This window comes from Nuphar pumila, chromosome 2 (assembly GCF_984573655.1).
Source record: "Nuphar pumila chromosome 2, dmNupPumi1.hap1.1, whole genome shotgun sequence".
NCBI lineage: Eukaryota > Viridiplantae > Streptophyta > Magnoliopsida > Nymphaeales > Nymphaeaceae > Nuphar > Nuphar pumila.
In genome coordinates, this window is record NC_143250.1 from 104,921,764 (window position 1) to 104,933,599 (window position 11,836).

The following is an 11,836-nucleotide window of genomic DNA, read 5'->3' on the forward strand; positions in this document are numbered from 1 at the left end:
AAAAACGAACTAATATTTTCAAGATATCTCTTGTTTGAAAAATATCGTGTTTTATCAAGATATAAGTACATAGATTAGTTTTGGTATTTTTATATTTTTCTTCAATTTTAATGTTTGTATGCTTATGAATTCTAATTTTTATATATTCAAAAAGTTTATGTGATTTTTTTAAGAAACAAACATTTTTAATTTATTACAATATTTTTTTCTTGTCGAGATTTGTGGCGACAAATGGAGCTTGGGTTGTGTGATCCAAGTCATGATCTCCATATTGACTCAAAAGAGTGATGATGTGCCAGAATGCACTACACCAACAGGGTCCTAATTTTGGTTCAAATCTAGACCGGATCCAACCTGTGCTCTAATTTTTAGTTGTGAACGTCTTGATTATCTGACCCAGTAATGTATCACAAAAATCAGATCCTATCTTGATTCACCTCTTCTAAATTAGTTTGGATCTAGATTTAGCTTCAGATCCACTTTACCAACCAAAGCCAAAGTCTTTATGTTGGAGCCTACTGCAAAGAGAAAGATTAGTGGTCTGGTCACCTATGGATCTTGTTATGGACAAGTTGGCTCGTGCCTTGGTCTTGGTCCGAGCCCACTCCCCATTCACCAATACTAGATCCGGTTCGTGGGTGAACCGATTCGATCCGGTCAAAATCTCGGGCGGGGCCTAATAGACGCGTTTGGTGCGCATTTATGGCTGTTGTCGGTACGGGGCGGAAGGACCATTGGCCCAATAACTGCAGTCACACGAAGGCCAATTCCGACATTAACTTCGTTCTCTCGCCCAAACCTTGCTAAGGACAGTGTCTGACAGGTCAGCAGAACATGACGATATTGGGTTTTGACTTTATTAAATGACTGAAATACCCTTATTTTGAAATTACAAAAGCCTAAAAGAACGACGTAATAAAGCTAACGCGTGCGATCGGTGCCCCGTTTTCGTCGCACTCATGATGCACGCTTAACGGGACCAACCAAGTGGGCCCCATAAGGATTTACTAAAATGTGAAAAGCGCAACTTGCGTGGGTCCCACTTTCGGAGGACCATCCTCAAGCGGGCCCACATACGTGGGCTTTGTTCATAAAGCGCTTGAGGACAGGGGTTTCAACGGGTCTGGGTTATCCGGATCGGACCCGACCCGAACCAAACCTTATAGGATCCGGGTATGGTGATAAATAAGAAAACCTGTTTGAGACCCAGGTTCAAACCCGAAAATCCAATTAATACATGGACCCGGGTACAGTTTGCCAAATTTTATACCAGACTCAGACCGACCCAAATGTCAATTAAGACCCACAAATTTTTAATGTAAAAATGATAAAAAATATGGTTTTATTGGGTATGGTCTGGGTCTGGTTCATTTTGTTCTTATGGGGTATGATTTTTTTTTATAGTAGACCTGAGTCCCAACCTGATACCATACCCGAAAATCAGATCCAAGTCTTATTCCACCTGGATCGGAACCAAACCCAACCCTTAGACACCCTTACTTGAGGATGAGAATCACAATCTTGTTTTCACACAAATTTTGGCTAGTATCTGAATAACATATTGAAAAAATATCAGCATATATATATATATATACGGTGCTCTAGCAACACTTAATCCTTTTTAATAGTCATTAGATATTTTGAAAGTCAGTGAATAACGATTGCAATGCATCTTAAATACACATGCAGCAGCTGCAATGCTTTCCAAATATTCATTAAAAAGAAGGTGAACCTTGATAATCCTCTCAAAAAACAGTTGTATGCAGTATCAACTCATAGAGGCACCCAATCATTATTACTATTGATTGGAGGTCCCCACATTTGGTTGCTATGAAAAAGATTTGAGGGGCTTTTGTTTTGGCCTTTCTTTCATGGACAACTTTAAAGGTAGCTCACCAACGGCTACTGGACGTCAACTTGTGTTGGGACGTTGCAAGTTCAAATCTCAATGGTGTCATTTTTGTGCAATCATATTGCACCCGATCAGGACAGGTCCAAACCAAACAGCCAAAAATCGCAAATCCCGCCATACTGAATCCGACTGATTTTCATATCCCTCTCTCAAAAATCAGTGACTCATATCACACTTAAAAAGACTTGAGTTTTTCAACAAATCAATTTGATTGAAAACTTTTTTTAATAAAATAAATAATAATAAATACATTTACAGTTTAGATTAAGCCTAAAACACCTGCAACTGTGACTTTTTGAAGGGTACACACACCCTACCTTAGGAGCTAGTGTTTGAAAGCAACGGCTATAAATCCTATCAATAGAATTTCATAAAAAGAAAAAATTTCAAAATAAATAAAAAAATATTTTCTTAAAAATCTAGGCATATGTAAAATCTATCAAAAAAAAAAAACCAATGCATGTAAAGTAAAAAATTCAAAATAAGTTGTTAACATCACAATAAAATAACAATATCCTGAAAATTAGCTAATATAGTATGTTTCAAAAGCGTAATAGTTACGGACTCAAGGGACAAATTTTGACACTCATATCCATAAAGTCCAAAACCTTTTTTTTTTTGTGTGTGTGTTGAGGAACCCTCACCAACAACTGGACCACTCAGTTGCGTGCCCTGACAATTGAAAATTAGCCTTCTATTTGACAAGCAAAATCATGATTATTTCCTTTCATAATTAGTGCGATTAAAACCATGGACTAATGGAGATGAGAGTGACCATATGACAGAAGTGCATTTAAGGATGAAAATAATATTTGTTTTTCTCATGGACAGGGAAGCCACCCTCGGGATCATAAACCTAGTCGCATTGCTGGTTAAGCCGGCCTGTCACGACGATGTAAAACCCATATCACACCCCTTTCCTCCCCCAAGAGAGTCATCAAGCATCAGCTGAGAAAGGGTTTATTCTTTGCCTTCATTAATGCAAGCGATAATTGCTCACGAGAATGGAACCCTGACCACCCGCCTAGTGTTTGATGCGCTCTCCACTGTACAAACCCATTGGGCTACTATTGAAGGAGGGTGAAACCTGATTTCTATCTTAACATAAATCACTGATTTATGTTGTTTGAGGATAGTTTTTATAATTTTACCGATAAACATATTGCCCTAGACTCCTTGTATTTAAAGAATGCAATCCATCTTTTGTAATTGTGTGTGTGTTTTTTCAAAATAATAGAGGATCTCAGGGTGGTAGTGGACGGAAGCAACTCTTTCTCAATCACGTAAAATCTTTATTCTTTTTGTGTGGTTGATTTTTTTTGTTATCATTTTTTTTGTTTGATTTATCAATAGTGTGATATATCTACTTTTAGGTGTAAGAAGGGAGGGGAGAGAGAATTCAAAAGAAGAAACATGGGTTGTTTTAGAGAATGTTTGGTTTTGATGACGTGTAATAGTCCCATATTGATTGTGTTTGAGTTTGTTGTGGGCTTTATAACCCACATGTAAACTCTTACATTTATTCTTGAGAACAAGAGGTTGGGATGACTACCACATGCTTGTGCACGCGCTCGCCCGCCGTGTTGAGCTTGGCCAATTTCGGTTTCAGGTTTCGGGTTTCAGGTTCTTTAGGGTCATATCCAATCAAGACTAAAGTACCTTTTTGCCCAAAGTTTCTGTGAATATTTGGATTCTGTAACGGGTTATGAAAAATGATAACGGATCACGATTCCTCGTAGTCTGTGCCCGTTATGGCTCTTCGGATTCTGTTAACGGATCTCGACTCTTCGATTTTCGTTAACGGGTCACGTCTCTTCGGATTCCGTAAAGGGCTCCTTCCATATTTTATAATCGTTCATGGGTTATAAAAGCGTGGTTAGGGCTGGGGTTACTCAGATCCGAGACGCACTGGTTTCTGAAGAGAGGCTATGCAGTTTTCTCTTTCCCTGTTGCTCTCTCTCTCTTTCCTGAGTTATCTCGAAAGGGGTTTTTTGCAACTTCGGTTCCTGGAGGTTGTTTTCGAAGGACGATCCGTCGGAGTGCACCGGTCTGATCGTCGAGGCTATTGTATCCTGGGGGAAGGACGTCGGACCCTGTTTGCATTGTATGTGAGGGCAAATATCTTCTCTAAGGGGAGTACTTTCGTACACCTTAGCCTTTTACATAATCTAAACATGTCTTTGTTGTTTCTATTATGTTCCTTGCATCTTGTTGTCTATTTGCTTGTGTCTGGATTTTGGTGTTATGCGGAACCCGACATGCCTGTTCCCTGTTTTTGTTTCGATCTGCTGAAAATCATGATTTGTATTCTGCTGCATATTATGATTTATATCATGTTTTATATCATGATGATGATTGTGAAACTGTGTGATCCAACATCTACAACTAGCTACAAGGATGAAACATAACAAAAAAATCTTTTAGTTTCTCCTGGAATATCATAGTGTCCAAATTGTCCTCCATGGCAGTACCAAGATTTCGGACGTGTATGTAAGATTTTCTAGGGGTTGTAAAAATAACAATGTACAATCATACCAATTTTCACCAATCAAAAAATGCACAAATATTAAAATATTGTCAATACGTGTCAGTGTCCTCATCCACGTGTCCACTCGTGTCACCAGGGACATGCCACCAAAATGGCGTGTACCTGTGACAGAGCCCAGTTGTTTGGAACAGAAGATCTTTTCTCAAGCAATCTTGGTGAACTTATTTGAAGAAAAGTTGGTCAAGCAGCACTAAGGCTCGTTCAAACCTGTACTGACATGTCAAAGAATGAATAATGATATTGCTTTCAGCATCCATACAGATTAAGGCTCCAAGAAGATGAATCTATAAACCTTTAACAGAGTAAACAAAACCAAGATACAAAGCAGCATGACTTATGAGACCGCTCCATTTGAATATATGAACATGCAAACTGGCCACGCAGAAGGGCAACAGTTCTCAGCAGCAAAGAAATTCAAAAAAATCTGACATGACAAAGAATGAATTCTTGCTTATTTAGAGTCTAAAACTATACAAGTAATAAAAAATTAGATCAGAGAAGAGAGAACTATACCCAAAAAATCATTAAGCAAAAAGCAACGAGAATTTGTTCTAATGACGAGATGTTGCTGCCTTGCAGACAGGACAAGCATTCTTTTGCAAAAACCATTGCTTTATGCAACACATGTGAAAGTAGTGACCACAGTGTAGATTTCCCACTTCATCCTTCCCTTCATACTCCTGCACAATTTATCTTTAAGCTTGTGACCCGCCACAAAAAAAAGGAAAAAAAGGGAAAGGAGAACGAGGAGAAATGTGTCCATTAAAACTCCCACCTGACAAATGTTACACTTCCTTTCTGTTTCACATAAAAAATGCGATGCTAAGGTGACTGAATGCTTCACTTTCTTAAGACAACGAGCAATCTGTTCCTCGTTCAAACCTGTACTGATATGTCCAATCTTGTCACCAAGCTCAAGCAACTCATGTCCACAATGTTAAATGATTCTTGACTATATAAGAAACATATGGTGTATGTATCAAGTGTGTTTATGCATGAGAGAGAGAGACCTCTTATGTCATACTATCAACATCAACTGGGAACCGATCACATAAATCGATTCCACTCAAAAGAAGGCTGGTTTGAAGGCCTAGACCGTTTGACAGGCAGTCTAGGTTCAAATCTCATGGGCAAGCTCTTATTAAACAACTAACTCACTTTCGTAGGAATCACGGTTGCATTTAGCACATGCAACAAGCCCTTTAAACCCTTGGGTTACCCCAGTGGACGAGCGAGGTCTCGTGAAGGTTTGCAGAGATGCTACCCACAAACATCAGAAATCATGCAAAAATTTAAATTTTTCTTCTAAAATGCTAGGCAATTCCAGAAATCAAATTTAGCAAACATTTCATGTAATTTTTCACTTCTCAGAACATAATTAGAGATTTTATGCCTCCACGGCAAAAAAAATTTTCACTCTTCTAAAAATCGCATTTATCTATGATTGTTTCTCTGAAAATCGTGTATTATCATGCTATTGTTCATTTTTCATCACTTGTGTATTTTTCTGCACAGTCTTTCATTCTACTTCTAAGTAATGACTTTTTCTTTTCATTTAAGCTCTCATTTTCTTTTTCTTTTCTTTTTTGAATTTTCAATTTTTCTACTTTTTCAATTCAATTATTTTTTTTTTCTTTTCATTCGATAGCTTGCGTGCGGTCTGCTTTTGTGCCCTGTGCAATGTTAATGCCTTCTTATACCACTATATGTATGTTAAAGACACTAACTAGACACAAAAGTGACTTCCTTCATTTACCTTTTCGACACGAGATTCAGACTCTTCAACTTGTATTTGGTCTCAGCTTCCGAGGCTCACAAAGCTTTCCTTCTCCTTTTCGGATGGAATGCAAACGCTTTAACTAGCTCTTGCACTCATCTTACTCGGGATTGTGAAATCATCCAAACAACCTAACGCAGACTCTTTTCTTTTAAGCTCGAGCATTTTCTAATATTTTTTATTTACTTAGTAGTTTATTTCAACTGTGCTTGCTTATACTTTGTGATTCAAAATTAGCTTTTCGCATTCAGATACAGTATTTTCTTTGAACTTCACATAAATACTCATTCTTTTTAGCTTTGTTCAGAAAAATTTTTCCTCATGGGGCTTCTAAAAGTTTCTAACATGTCTGATTATGTCAACAACATTCATATATGCTAAAAAAAAATTCTGAAATGCCTAATTTATGAGTTTTAGCTACCAAAACATGATAAACAGGATAAAATAGTGTGTATCTACTGAACCATCCCCCCATGCTTGAATGACACTGTCCCTAGTGGCATGCAGAGATATAAACTTGTAATGTAGATGCACACTAAAATAATAATTCAGATACAGGAGAAAGGATAGATACAACCTGGTATGCTCGAGCCTCTGAAATTGATGATTGACTTGATTTCGCACCACCACTATGCATATACGAATGCATAGTTTTCTGCTGATCTGGTCAATGGTCTACTCCTGAAGGCGTGCTCTATGTCTGGTAACTTGGACTCATGCATTGAGGCATCAGATGGAATGGTGTTCATGCATGACAACAATGGAATCCAAAACAAAAGTCAGAACAAAACACATAAACAAATAACTATTTTATTTTTCTCTTTCTTCCAATGAATACATATAAGGTACATTCTGATTTTTATAGCAAAGCTAATTAACCAAAAGAGGATATTTAGGAGAAGAAAGAGGAAACTCAATCTTATCCCAACAGGAAGAGAGAGGTTTTAGGAAACTTAACAAACAATGATTGCCAACTTTCCTTATCTTCATCACTCTCCCTCAAGTGGGGTGTAAATATCATGACATCCCCACTTGTTTAACATGTCCTTGAGTTGAGCCTGTGTGACTCCTTTTGTTAGCCCATCTGCAGCTTGAACGATACTCTTTGTGTAAGGTGTACAAATCTCTCTATATTGAACTTTTTTTCTGACAAAGTGACAGTCAATTTCAATATGCTTAGTTCTTTCATGAAAGACAGGATTAGATGCAATGTGAATGGCTGCATCGTTATCACAATACATTGGTATAAGTGAGCTTGTATTGAACCCAAGCTCAGATAGAAGATTCTTGACCCAGATGAGTTCACTGGTAGTGGTGGCCATGACTCTGTATTCTGCCTCAACATTGGATCTAGAAACCACACTTTGGTTCTTGCTTTTCCATGATACTAAATTATCTCTGACATATACACAATAACCTATAGTAGATCTACAATCCTGGCTACCCGCCCAATCAGCATCCGAGAAGCCTTTTATGTCTATGTTGTCATTCCTTTTATACCATAATCCTTGTCCAGGCACCTTTTTCAAATACTTGAGGATTCGATCAACAACCTTCATATGACTTTGGCAAGGAGCTTGCATATGTTGACTCACCTGACTAACGACATATGTGATGTCCGAACGAGTAACGGTCAGATATATCAACTTTCCAACAATTCGTTGATACGGAGTGATGTTTGCAACTAGTTCATCTTGATCTTTCATTGAATTGCATTCAGTTTCTATAGGAGTATTAACAAGTTTACTTCTAAGTTTTTTGGTTTCCTTAAGTAAATCGAGAGTGTATTTTCTTTGAGACAAAAATATCCTTTTTTTGAATGAGCCACCTCTATGACCAAAAAATATTTCAGCCTACCCAAATCTTTAATTTCAAATAGTTTTTGAAGAAGTTCTTTGGCAACAGTAATTTTTTGAACATTATTCTCGGTGATGATGATATCATCAACATAGATCAATATGATAACCATCGAGTCATTTTCCCTTTTAAAAAAAATAGAGTTGTCCATAGAATTTCTAACGAACTTGTACTTTTCAATGGCATTACTCAATTTAAGATGCCAAGCTCTTGGAGATTACTTCAATTCATATATGGATTTGTGAAGCTTGCAGGCGAGAGAAGGATCTTTTTCTTGAGGATGATCTGGCGGCAAGCTCATATAGACTTCTTCTTGAAGGTCGCCTTGCAAGAAGGTGTTCTTCACATCAAGTTGATACAACGGCCAGTTTAAATTGCAAGCAATGGATAAAATAATTCATATACTATTCATTTTCATAATCAGGGCAAACGTTTCTTCGTAATCGATTCCTTGGGTCTGAGTGTATCCCTTTGCAACAAGTATTGCCTTGTGTCTTTCGATAGATCCATCACTTTTAAATTTGTTTTTGAAAATCCATCAACACCCTATAATCTTTTTCTTTTCCGGAAGGGAAACTATTTCCAATTTTTATTTTTATGCAGAGCGTCAAGTTCCTCTTTCATTGCCTTAACCTAAACCGGCTCATTTTTGGCTTTTTCGTATAATGTCAGTTCATGACTGACATCAATAGAGCTGAGAAATGCCATGAAAGCTTTTGGCAAATGGCCATAGCTAATTTGTTTTTCAATAGGATGTTTAGTGGTCGTATAGGTAATAAAATCTTTCAAGTTATCAAAAGGTCTAAAGACTCACTGAGATCTTCTTACATCTGGATGGTGGACCACTACCTGTTCATTGGAAGTCTGACATGTATTATTTGAGGGTAGATCATCCATTCTTTGAAGGCTCACTAATGAATCTAGTAACTTTGGTTATCAACAGATCATCATAGGCATCAATGCCACCTCCCCCTCACAACATTATTTGTTAGGGACATATTTGAAGAAAGGTGTATCTTCATCAAAGTTGACATCGCGCGAGATATACAAGCATTTTTCTTCTAGATTATAACACCTATATCCCTTTTTTGTCATGGAGTATCCCAAGAATAAACATTTTTGAGCTCGGTGACTGAGTTTGTCTCGATCACCTTTAGGGATTAACATATACACGATGCAACCAAAAACTCGTAAATGTTCAACACTTGGTTTTTTTCCTTTCAGCAGTTTCCATGGGGATCTTCCTTGAAGATTTACCGATGGGAGGCGATTTATAATATAGCATGTTGTCATGATAGCATCGCTCTAAAATATTTTTGGCATGTGAGTTTGGAAAAGTAAAGATCTAGTTACCTCGAGAAGATGCCTATTTTTTCGCTCGGCGACTTCGTTCTGTTATAGAGTTTCGACGCAAGTAAACTGATGATCCAAGCCAATTTGGTCTTCAAATTCCTTAAAACTCTTGTTTTTGAATTATGTCTTATTGTCAGTTCTCAAAACATTAATCCGGGTATCAAATTAACTGCATGTAAACCATATTGTAAAAAATCTTAAATCTTTCAAAAACTTCATCCTTTGATTTGAGCAAGTATATACATGTCATTTTTGAGTGATCATCAATGAATGTTAAATAATACTTAAAACCAGTATGTGACATTGTGGGTGCAGGACCCCAGACATCTGAATGAACAAGATCAAACAATTTACTAGCAACATTGCCAGATATTGGGAATGAAAGTCGAGTCAACTTTGTATATTGACAAACATCACACATATGAGTGTCAAAAGCAACATCAGGAACCAAGGCTGAAAGAGACATGTTGGAAGGATGTCCCAACCTGAGATGTCATCTCTGACCATTATTCATGCTTCGACTGGAGATCATAGTCGAGTCTTCTTTATTTATCACATAGAGGCCCTGCTCAAGATGTCCCTCACCAATCTTCTTATGTGTTAGACTATCCTGAAAAATAACATTGTATGAAGAGAATACAACATTGCAATTTAGTTCCTGTGTCAGTTTAGAGATAGATAATAAATTTGAAGAAATCTCTGGCATGTGAAGGACTGAAATCTTTTTGTCAAACAAATATGCTTCTCCTCTTCCCCCGACTTGGATGGAGGATCCATTGGCTATGGTTACCCAACCTTTCTCATATATTGGCCGTATATTTTTTATATTTGTTGCAGATTGAACCATATGATCTGAAGCCCATGAGTCTATAACCCAAATATTTGGTTTTTGTTTTAAGGAGGAAGAACACATACCTATCTCGGCAGACGTCACAACTGATGCAACAACAGTAGGGATGTCCTTCTTGCTTCCCTTTATGTTGTTCAAAAAATCTCTTAAAGAGTTCAGAGAGAACAGATTATCATCCTTAGCAAGATAGGCCATTTTAGTTCTAGTAGTATCTTTCATTTCTTCCCTATAGTTGTTAGGTTTACCATGAAGAAACCAACACTTATCTCTATGATGCCCTTCCTTTTTGCAATGAGACCAAACAAGACATTTTTCTTTGTATTTATTCAATCGGTCTTCATTCTTCGTATTTTGAGGTGTGGAGTACAAGTTATAGGCAATTCTCTCACCCGATTCTTCGGTAAATGGTTTGGTATTATTCATCATTACTTTTCTACGACTTTCTTCCTTCAAGATGATAGAGCAAACATTACTAAGAGATGACAATTCCTGCTCTAAGAGAATTTGACTTCGAATAGTTTCATAGTCTGATCCAAGCCCGGCTAAAAATTGGAAAAAAATTCTTTGTTCTTTAAGTTTTTGAATATTGCAAACATTTGAAGAAGAGACGGCCATAGAGTCAAATTCATCCCACATACTTCTGAGTTTTTCAAGATACTCACTCACGGATGAGTTTTTTTTCTTGTGTTCGTGTAGGGTCTGGGTGAGTTGATACATGCGAGCTATGCTATTTTGCTCACTGTACAACTCCTTAGCCGTAGTCCAAATTTTCTCAGCGGTGTGGAGGAACAAAAAACTTTCAACGATTTTAGGCTCCATGAAATTAAGAAGCCAAGACATAACCAAGTCATTGGCTGATTGTCATTCATCGATTTGTGTTTCATCTTTATCTGGTTTGGGAGTTTTTTTATTGATGAAACCTAACTTGGATTTACCGCTCAAGAATAGAGTCACTGATTTGGCCCAAGAAATATATTTGGAACCATTGAGTAAGATAGAGGTGATCTTGAGAGAAGGAGATACCTGCTCTTGAATGATAATTTTTTCTGATGTGTTGGCCATGAGGAAGCAGGCAACGCACTAGCATGAAGCAGACGATAGGATCACAGCTCTCGCTTTGATACCATGACAATTTATAAGTAGTGATTTGCAGGTACCGCAATTTACTTGCATAGCGATTTATAGGCACTATGAGTTACAGGTATCATGATTTACTAGCAGAGAGATTTGTAACTTTTACGATTTGCAGACACATTGATTTACGTGGTTCGGTCTTTAAGACCTACATCCATGATAGACAACCATTGCGACTCTCTTTATTTTTCTCTTTCTTTCAATGAATACATATAAGGTACATTCTGATTTTTATAGCAAAGCTAATTAACTGAAAGCGGATATTTAGGAGAAGAAAGCGGAAACTCAATCTTATCCCAAGAGGAAGGGAGAGAGGTTTTAGGAAACTTAACAAACAACGATTGCCGACTTCCCTTATCTTCATCGGGAATATTATTAAAAGAGGAAATGAAATTTACATATTGA